The 11,278-nt window shown below is 36.4% G+C and overlaps 1 pseudogene; it reads right to left on the reverse strand.

Annotated features, from left to right (window-relative positions):
- Positions 1 to 832: 832 nt before the first annotated feature.
- On the reverse strand, positions 833 to 3,157 carry LOC100940963 (annotated as a pseudogene).
- Between the last annotated feature and the right edge of the window lie 8,121 nt (positions 3,158 to 11,278).

The following is an 11,278-nucleotide window of genomic DNA, read 5'->3' on the forward strand; positions in this document are numbered from 1 at the left end:
TCAGTATATGGGGCTGGCACCTTACTCAATGAGCCATAGGCACTGAGCCCTATAATATTTTATATGTATTTTTCCTTTTTTAAAAATAAATATTAGCTGTGTACATTAATGCAACTATGGGGGACAGTGTGCTGGTTCTATACACAATCTGAAATACTTTCATCAAACTGGTTAACATAGCCTTCAGCACATTTTCTTAGTTATTGTGTTAAGACATTTATACTGCCCTCCCTCTCCCCAACCTCCCCTCTCACCTTCTTAATTTAAGAGTGTGCATGAGGGTTCCCTTCTGACATTCGCAAATTAACAACAAGATATTATGCCAGAATCCACCTTAAAACTTGATTGTTCTTTAAAAGATAGTGCTTTTCTAAACACAAAATGCCATCTGAATGTTTCTTATGAATTTATTTATGTTAGCTATTCTGTTTGAATACTCTAAATCTAGACTCAAAGGATGACTGGTTAATAATGACCACTGGTGCTTTGACTTTCACTACTAAAAAAAAGTCATGTGACACCACACATTATAAATTATAGTAATTTATAAATATCCTTTGTCAATAGAATCAGAAGGATAGACCATCTAATTGTTTGAAAACCTAAGCAAATGAAATCTATATAATACAAGAAAGAAAACTGCAATTTAGCCAGAGGCAGATTTAACCAAGATTTAAAATGTACAAATTTCCTCATTTGAAATTTCTTCGATTTCACTGTTATAATTTGAAGTCTCTTAAACAAGAACTGAATTAAAATACAGTAATTGTTAAACCATCTTCCAGAAAATCAAGTGTCCCTGCACATTAAATTTTTGGTACTGTTCCATTTGTCAGTCTTTTGTGTAAGAGCAATTCACAGTACAAGGGTCACGTTTTTCTTTTCCTGCTAAGTTAATGATGCTCATCAAACATCATCCAGATTCTTTTCTTTTTTTATTGTTGGGGATTCATTGAGTGTACGTGGTTTCAGCTACTTCCTGAGTCATGACTGTAAATGCCAATTTTCCTCATCCACTATTCAAAGTTGGTGCTGGCCTAGTAAGCAAGTCTGAAATTGGAGAAGATAGTTTAGTCTTTGCTGCTGTTTGCTGCTGTACCCTTACTTTAGCTGCCTTTGCCAAGTGCATCAATGTCTTTCTTTCTGGGTTTCCTCAAAATTCTTACAGCCTTTACATTTGCATATTGAGGAACACATTATTTTTGCCTCATAGCATTCACAATAGTTTTTAAGACAGCCTGATCATTTGCAATTACATCCTTTGCTATGATGTCAATCCTGAATCTTCCTCCTTTCCTTTCCCTGTCTTAGGCTTGAAGGCTTCTGGATTTCTGTCAAGGCATGCTTTTATTGCTTTTTGTCTTTCATTTTCATGTTCCAAACTGTTATAATAACTAGTACAATTGCAGTTATTGTAAAATTCACCATTTGCAAAGCAATCACAATCTAATTTCAAACACAGTGATATTACACACTCACAGGGCTTTCCAGGCCAAATGGAAGACACAGATGGGTTATACCACTGAATGGAAGCCTTGACTGGATCTGGATACTGAATATTCCAACAAAGGTAGAATTGCTTGCTACAGACACGTATGAAAACTGCTGTAGCTGAGTAACATACTGAGCTGGAAGCACTGCATAACCCACTTTCCCTGTTCCTAGAGATGGTGCAAGACACTACCAGGACAATGCCTGGCGGCCCGTTGGTGAGGTTGGGCTGAATCTGTGGCAGTGGTGTGGCAGGCATGATGAGTTGGTGCTGTGGCTGGCTAGTAGTTATGATTTGTGAAGTTGGATTGATTGGTTTGGGAACAACTTGTTTGACAACCTAAGCCAAGATAATTGGAACTGACATCCACACTGGGGATGTATTTACAGCCAATGGCTTTGCTGGCTGAAAAGGCTGAGTGTTTGTACTGGGATTCTGACTAACTGGCTGGGGTGAGGTACTGATTGTGTGGCAGTAACAAGTCTGACATAATGAAAGTTGCCTTCAGGTATCTGAATCTGCTGGACATTGGGAGCAGTTTCCAGAGGTGTAATTGCCTTAAACTTTGATGTGCTTACTCCCCTAACAGTGATGGTCTGCACAGTTGATTTCACTGCCTTATTTGGTAACTTCAGAGGAAACATGGCCATTTCATTTAGTGTCTGTGTTTCATAATTTAAAGGTAATACAATAAAACCACTTTCAGATATTGTTATGATCTTTGATGGAGTTCTGGGAGTAGACTGTGAAAGAACCCTACCTGCAATGACTGGAGGTGGTGCTTGAGTTGTCTGTCCTGTAACTGCTTTCCTATTAGTTGGTTTTGCAAAGATCAGCTTCTTGATCTGGACCAGAGGTTGGTATTTGAGGCTTGTTAGCAATCTGTAGTGTTTTTAACTGTTGGGTCTATAACACAATGGGCTGTATTACACTATTAATCAGTTAGCTTCATGGGGACAGTGCTGAGACACCAATGACAGATTTCACCTCTGGCCTCCTTCCCATGGTTAACTATTGTAATCTGTGGCAGTGGTAACTTAGCATCTCCTTATTGGGCCTCAGTTGTAAATTTCTGAGCCTGTGGTACTTGGGTATGGGGTAGTGCTAGAACAAGACTTACCCAAAGTGATTAAAATTAACTTCTGTTCATCTGGTTTAAGGTTCTGACTGCAGCATCAGCTGTCTGTGATACTTTTTTTTTTTAAACATAATATGATAGACTGATACAGTTATAGGAGTCTGAACACCAAATTTCAGACTCCTATGAAAAGCTGGTTTCACTGTGGTATCACAATCTGCCTTAGTAAGTGTGGCATTCACTGTAACTTGGTTAGTGTGGTTACTGTCCACTGTGATTGGTTCCATGGAAATAAGCATGGCTGTAGAGCCACCATTAAAATTTATGGTGACAATTTCTTTCACTTCTGTCTCCATGGGAATTGAGGCTTCCACAGCTTCAATACTATGATCACCAACTGAAGTTATACCAGTGTCCATTATCTCTTATGGATACAAACTTTTCACTTTGGCAGGGACCACCTCCGTGATCATTCCCCTGCTAGAAAGCTAATCAGGCACAAACCCAGCAGCTCCCTGGATGCCTACTATTTGTGGTGGCCACAGTGGCTGCCTTGGAGACTCAGGGCAGGGATTGTTCAAAATCATTTGTCCAGCACCATTCTATCACTGCACTTGTAGGCCCTTGCCACCTGTGCACCCTCTCCAGAAATTGTTTCATTTGAACAAGCTGAATCATACCTCCTGATCCTTTTCCCTTAATGTACTTCCTCCCTGTCTTCCTCCTCCAGGGTGGTCCCACCTGTGAGCTTAGGTGCCGTCCTACTTGTCATAAAAGCCATCAAAAAATTTCCCTGAAACTCTGAATGCACAGTTCACGTTTCGCCCAGAGCCTAGCTGCCTGAAAAGTCTGCCCGCTGCAGAGACCAGAGTGTTTTGTGATTCACAGAGAGGCCTAGGCATTGTGCAGACCACTGGATGGCATCATGGAAACAGTCAGTAGGGAGGAAGCAGGGGGCTGTGAGGAGAGAAGGGAGGCTGGGAGAGAGGGGTGTGGAGATGTTTTGCAGCCAGCAGAGGCGCTGAGAGCCCAGTTCTGATGTTAGTGGGCAAACTTTCTTGACTCCCTTACCCACCAGAGGGGACCAGAATCTAGCCCCATGGGTTTGCCAGAAAGAATGCCTGTGACTTCCTACAATCTGGATGCTTGAAACTGTGAACTCTTTCTCGTGAGCAATGATTATACTCGCTGGTACAATCTGATTAGAACTTTCAACCTGGAATGTCTACCTGGGGACCCTCCAAAGTTGGGTTATGGCTGCTTTGTAGGGGAGAGTTACAGATTCTCCTGCTCTAGCTGTTGTTGTGGGTGGGGGGCACCACAGATGTTTATATCTTTCTACAGCTGAGATTCATTAGAATTGACCTTTCACAGTGGTCAAAGGCTGTGGGGGAAGAGCCACAATCTCAAGCCCCAGGTCATTGGTAATGGGCTGTTAAGCACCAGTTCTTGGAGGCACCAATTCAATCTTACCAGGTTTATTTTTATTTTTTTCTGGTCTTTTTTTATTTTTTATTTTATTTTATTTTATTAAATCATAGCTGTGTACATTAATGCAATCATGGGGTACAATGTGGTATTTTCATATACAATTTGAAATATTTTCATCAAATTGGTCAACATAGCCTTTATGTCAATTTCTCAGTTATTGTGTTAAGATGTTTATATTCTACTTTTAAAAAATTCACTTGTACCCTTGTAAGATAAACCATAGAGGTGATCCCTCCAATCACTCTCCCTCCACCCATCCAGCTCCCTCCCATCCTCTCCCCCTCCCCATATTCTTAGACTATAATTAGGATATAGCTTTCATATGAAAGCTATAAATTAGTTTCATAATAGGGCTGTGTACATTGGATACTTTATCTTCCATTTTTGTGATACTTTGCTAAGAAGAACAGCTCCATCCATGTAAACATGAAGGAGGTAAAGTCTCCATCTTTCTTGATGGCTGCATAGTATTCCATGGTGTACATATACCACAATTTATTGATCTATTCGTGGGTCAATGGGTGCGTGGGCTTCTTCCATGATCTAACAATTATGAGTTGGGTGCAGTAAACATTCTAATACAAATACCTTTGTTGTAATGTCATTTTTGGTCTTCTGGATATATACCTAATAAAGGAATTGCAGGATTAAATGGTAGGTCTATTTTATTTCTCTAAGTATTCTCCAGACATCTTTCCAAAAGGAACATATTAGTTTGCATTCCCACCAGCAGTGTAGAAGTGTTCTCTTTTCTCCACATCCATGCCAGCATCTCTGGTTTTGAGATTTTGTGATATGGGCTAATCTTACTGAAGTTAGGTGATATCTCAAAGTAGTTTTGATTTGCATTTCTCTGATGATTAAGGATGGTGAGCATTTTTTCATATATCTGTAGGCCATGTGCCTATCTTCTTTAGAGACATTTCTTTTCAAGTCTCTTGCCCAGCCTGAGATAGGATCACTTGTTCTTTTCTTGCTAATACGTTTGAGTTCTCTAGGGATGCTGGTTATTAAACCTTTGTCGGAGACATAACCTGTGAAAATCTTCTCCCATTCTGAGGGCTGTCTACTTGTTTTACTTACTGTGTTCTTGGCTGTATAGAAGCTTTTTAGTTTGATCAGGTCTCAATAGTGTATTTTTGATGTTGCTTCAATTGCATGGGGGTCCTCCTGATAAAATTTTTGCCCAGGCTGATTTCTTCAAGTGTTTTCCTTACATTTTCTTCTAGTATTTTTATAGTTTCATGTCATAAGTTTAAATCTTTAATCCTGTGAGAACCTATCTTAGTTAATGGTGAAAGGTATGGGTCTAGTTTCAGTCTTATACAGGTTACCAGCCAGTTCGCCTAGCACCATTTGTTAAATAGGGAATCTTTTCCCCACTCAATGTTTTTCATTGGCTTGTCAAAGATCAGGTAACGGTAAGTAGCTGGATTCATCTGTTGGCTCTCTATTCTGTTCCATATATTTACCTCTCTGTTTTTGTGCCAGTACCATGCTGTTTTGATTACTATCGATTTATAGTACAATCTGAGGTCTGGTAGCATGATTCCTCCTGCTTTGTTTTTATTTCTCAGTAATGTCTTGGTTATTCAAAGTTTTTTCTGATTCCATATAAAATTAAGTATTATTTTTTCAAGATCTTTAAAGTATGGCAGTGGAGCTTTAATAGGGATTGCATTAAAATTATATATTTTTTTGGGTAGTATGGACATTTTAACAATGTTGATTCTTCCCAGCCATGAGCATGGTATGTTTTTCCATTTGTTAACATTTTCAGTTCTTTTCTTTTCTTTTTCTTAGAGTTTCATAGTGCTCTTTATAGAGATCTTTCACATCCTTTTTAGATAAACTCCCAAATATTTCATCTTTTTTGGCACTACTGAAAGGAACAGTTCCACTCAGATAAGGAATGAGTCAAGGTAGCCCATTGTCTCCGTTGCTCTTTAACATTGTAATGGAAGTTTTCTCCATCACAATTACAGAAGAAAAGGTGATCAAGGGTATCCATATAGAGTGAGAAGAGATTAAACTTTCACTCTTCACAGATGATATGATTGTATATCTGGAAAACACCAGGGATTCGACTACAAAACTCTTAGAAGTGATCAAGGAATACAGCAGTTTCTCAGGTTACAAAATCAACACTCATAAATCTGTAACTTTTATATATACCCACAGCAGCCAAGGTTAAAAAACAGTCAAGGACTCTACCCCACCAGTTTTAAATGCAAAATTAAAGAAATACTCCTAGGGAGGAAACAGTGGAAGAACATTGGTAACATGAAAAATCAGGGAGGATTACCTCCACCAAGGGATGATAAAGGAGATACAACAAAAGATACTATGTATAGAAAAGTGGCTCACATGTCAGAAACAGAATTCAGAGTATAGATGGAAAATAAGATGATTATAAGGGAGGAAAAGATGAAAAAAGAAATCAAAAAATAGTTCAAAAGTTGTCTCAGGAAATTAATGAATTCAAAGACAAAGTCACCAAGGATATGAACATAATGAGGAAGATATAGCCGAGCTTAAGGAAATGAAAAAGGTATTCAAGGAACTTTGAAATACAGTAGATTCCTTATTATGCAGGAGAATTTCTGAAGCATTTCAACAGATACAGAAATCCAGATAGGAGAAGGTTTCAGAATCCCAGCACAACTCAATCCAAATAAGGCATTTCTTAGACACATCCTGATTCAATTTCCCTAAGTTAATATGAAAGAAAAAATCCTGCAAGAAGCCAGGTGTAACAAAATTCTTACCTACAAAGGGAAAAATACTAGGTTGACTGCATATCTTTCAGCCAAAACTTTTCAAGCCACAAGAGGATGGTCATGGACCTTCAATCTCCTATAACAAAACAACTTTTAGCCCAGGATCCTGTATCCAGCTAAACTGAGTTCCATTTGTCATGGAGAAATCAAATACTTTACTGATATCCACATGTTGAGGAAATTTGCCATAACTAGATGAGCTCTCCAGGAAATACACAGAAGCATTTTCCATAATGACTAGCACAATGGTCTACTACCAAAGTAAAAACACCCAGAATTTAAACAACAAAGCCTAGCTTTCACAATGGTCAAAGGCTTAAATATATGCTCTGGACCTTTGAAAAACAAAACAGCCCAAATACTACCATAACTATCGATTCTCTCAATTAATGTGAACGGTTTAAATTAAACTCTAGAGATACAGAATGGCTGACTGGTTTAAAAATCTAATGGCAGGTAATTTTTGCCTACAGGAGTCTCATCTTACCTCAAAGGATAAGAAAAGACTCAGAGTGAATGAATGGAGATCTAAAAGACAGGCAAATGGAAATCAGAAAAAAAATGGGTAGCAATCTTATTTGCAAATATAATTGGATTAAAACAAACAAAAATGATGAAATACAAAGACAGATACTACATATTTGTCAGGGGAATCACTCAACATGAATAGCTTTCAAGAAATAACATTTATGCACCCTACCTGAATGCTCCTCAATTTACAAAACAAATCCTAATGGATCTGAACAACATGATATTTTCCTTCATTATAGTAGCTGGACATTTTAACACCCCCTAGCAATTCAGAATAGATCATCCAAAAAGAAACTAACAAATAATAGACTTAAAATTGACCCTAGAAAAAATGGATATAACAGACTACTACAGAACATTTCATCCTAATAAAACTGAATACACATTTTTCTCATCAGCCCATGGATCATATGTTCATAACTGATCATATCTTCGAACACATGTCTAACCTCAACACATTTAAAAGAATGCCAATTATTCCTTCTATCTTTTCAGTCTATCAAAGAATGAAAGTTGAACTCAAGAGCAAAAGAAATATTCATACTCAAAGTCATGGAAATGAAATAAACTTAGGATGAATGATAGCTGGGTCAAAGATGAGATGAAGAAAGAAATCATCAAATTTGGGGAACAAAATGATAATGAAGACACAAACTATAAAAACCTGTGGGAAATTGCAAAGGCAGTCCTAAGAGAGAAATTCATAGCATTAGATGCCTTCATCAAGAAAATAGAGGAGAGCAAGTCAACAACCCAATAGGCCATCTTAAGCAACAGGAAATGAAAGATCAATCCAACAGAAAACCCAGCAGATGAAAAGAAATAACCAAACTTAGAGAAAAATTAAATGAAATTAAAAACAAAGGAATCACTCAGTAGGTCAACATAAAGAACAGTTGGTTCTTTGAAAAGATTAATAAAATTAATAAACTTCTGGCTAGACTAAGAAAAAGCAGAAAAGTAAAATCTCTAATAACATAAGAACAGCAAGGGGAGAAAAAAACCAACAGATACCAAAAATTAAAAAATCCTCAATGACTACTATAAAAAACTCTCTTCTCAGAAATATGATAATCTGGATGAAATGGACCAATACCTGTAAGCACACCACCTTCCTAGAATGAACAGGAAAGAATTAGAAATGTTGAATAGACCTTTATCAAGCACTGAAATATCAACTACACAAAATCTCCCCAAAATGAAAATTCCAGATAGTTGCACATCAGAATTCTATCAAACCTTCAAAGAGGAACTAGTACCTATATTATATAACCTATTTCAAAACATAGAAAAGGAATAAATCCTTCCCAACACATTTACAAAGCAAATATCACCTTGATCCTCAAACCAGGTAAGGCCCCAACAAAGAAAGAAAATTATGAATGAATTCATTAATGAATATCAATGCAAAAATATTCAATAAGATCCTAGCAAACAGAATTTAGTGACACATCAAAAAAGGTACACACCATGATCAAGTTGGTTTTATCCCAGATTATGAGTTTGGTTCAACATACATAAATCTATAAATATAATACATCATCACATAAAAAATAAAAAACAAAGACCATATGATTCTATCAATTGATGCAGAAAAGGCTTTAATAATCCAGCCTCATTTCATGATTGGAACACTTAGGAAAATAGGGTTAGATGGGACATTTCTTAAACTGATAGAGGCCATCTACAGAAAACCTACAGTCAATATCATATTGAATAGAGTAAAATTGAAAACATTTCCACTCAGATGTGGAGCTAGACAAGAATTCCCATTATCGCCACTGCTATGCAATATCCATTTCAATCAGGTAAGAGAAGGAGATCAAGGGTATTCAAATGGGGAAAGGAGAGGTCAAACTCTTGCTTTTCACAGATGAAATGATCCTATACCTGTAAAACCCCAGGAACTCAACTACAAAGCTCTTAGGACTGATCAAGGAATATAGCAATGTCTCAGGATATAAAATCCATTCCTAGAGATCATTAGCTTTTGTATATTCCAACAATAGTCAAACTGAAAATGTAATCAAAGAAACTATTCCTTTTACCATAGTGCCAAAGATGATGAAATATCTGAGAATTCATCTAACAAGGGATGCAAAAGATCTTTATAATTATACCATGGAAAATATTCAGCCATAAAAAAAATGGAGACTTGGTGGAACACATTTTTCTTAGTAAAGCATCACAAGAATGAAGAAGCAAGAATCCAGTGTACTCTATTCCAATATGAAGGCCTCAGATGAGTTAATATGGGGGGAGAGGTAAGAGAATGAGCAAGTGGGAAGAGGGGAGGAGGGAGGAGGGAAGGGGTGGGGGGTGTCAGGGTATGGCACGCCTCTTGTGGGCAGGGCACAAGTATAAGAGGGACTTTATGTAACAAATGCAATTGGTGTAAACTTATTCTTTGTATCCTCAATGAATCACAAACAAACAAACAAACAAACAATAAATAAGTGAATAAATGAATTAAAATGGAGACTTTACATTTTTTATGTTTACCTAGATGTAGTTGGAACATATTCTTATCAGTAAAGTATCTCAAGAATGGAAAAAAGAGGATTCAATATAATCAATACAATTATGAAAGTAATATATAAACACACTCTCATACGAATGATAAAACACAAATACAGTCTAATAAGGGGAATGGGAGATGGGAGGGGAAGGGGGAAGGTGATAAGTGGGAAGAGAGAGGGTATTTGGTGGGATTGCACCTAAAGTGCATAATGCAGGGGTATATTTCAAAATAACTGAAGAGTAAACTACAAATGTCTTACCATAAAAAATAAATGAAGTGGTGGTTATGTTAATCAGTTAGATTTAAGCATTCCAATTGTATATCAAATCAACATATTATGCCCCATAAATGCATACAGTTATGATTTAATAAAAAGTTAAATTAAAAAAACACACACAACATATCACCATTTCACTTCTCCTAGTAGGCATGCAATTGGTGACTTTCTTTGGCTCTTACAATATATCAATGCACAGTATTTTAAGTAAATTTTGTGTCAAATAGCTTTTTCAGAAATATGCAATCATTACCTTCTACTTGTTCATTTACTGTATTTTTTCCTTTTTGATTAGAAGCCTCAGATGAATACTCAAGATCCTTCTTTTTAAAATTCTGTGAGACGCTCTGTGAAAATTAATATCAACATTGAGTTTTAAATGAATTAAAATATTAAAGTGCATGAAGATTTCCTAATCAGAATTTTTTATAAAAGCAGTTATAATAAAAGCAGCATCTATTTCAAAGCAAAACACTGCAATTTAGGACTTCATATTTGGTCTCCATATGAAGACTGTATTTCATCTGTATTTCACGACTGATTCTGTGAACTAAACAAGGAGCTCAAAAAAAAAAAAAAAAAGAAAAGAAAAGAAAAAAGAAAAAGAAAAGAAAGAAAGAAAAACCCACCTAATATTCATTTATTAATTGACAAAATATCAATTTATATGTCTATATCAATAAGGAATTTACTTCAAAATACATAACTCTAATTTGTACTCCCCACCAAAAATAAGTGAACATTGTAAAAACATAGTACACTGGCTATAATACTTGCAGCATTAAATAAATTGATATTCCTAACTCTAGAAATATTTTGGTGATAAATTAGTATTGGCCTAATGGGAAACTTTGAGGTATGTCATAATGAATATAAACTGAACACTATCAAAGGTTCTTTATTTAGGTAAACAATGCTTTAAAACAAATTTATTTTTTCAAACTTCAGATTGATATGAGGGCATAAACATTTAGATTACATTGTTTTCATTTCTTTTTCTTTCTTTCTTTCTTTATTTCTTTTTTTTTTTTTTGAGACAGAGCCTCAAGCTGTCCCCCTGGGTAGAGTTCTGTGGCATCACAGCTCACAGCAACCTCCAACTCCTGGG

This window comes from Otolemur garnettii, unplaced genomic scaffold, assembly GCF_000181295.1.
Source record: "Otolemur garnettii isolate 467f Iridium unplaced genomic scaffold, OtoGar3 scaffold00119, whole genome shotgun sequence".
NCBI classification, from domain to species: domain Eukaryota; kingdom Metazoa; phylum Chordata; class Mammalia; order Primates; family Galagidae; genus Otolemur; species Otolemur garnettii.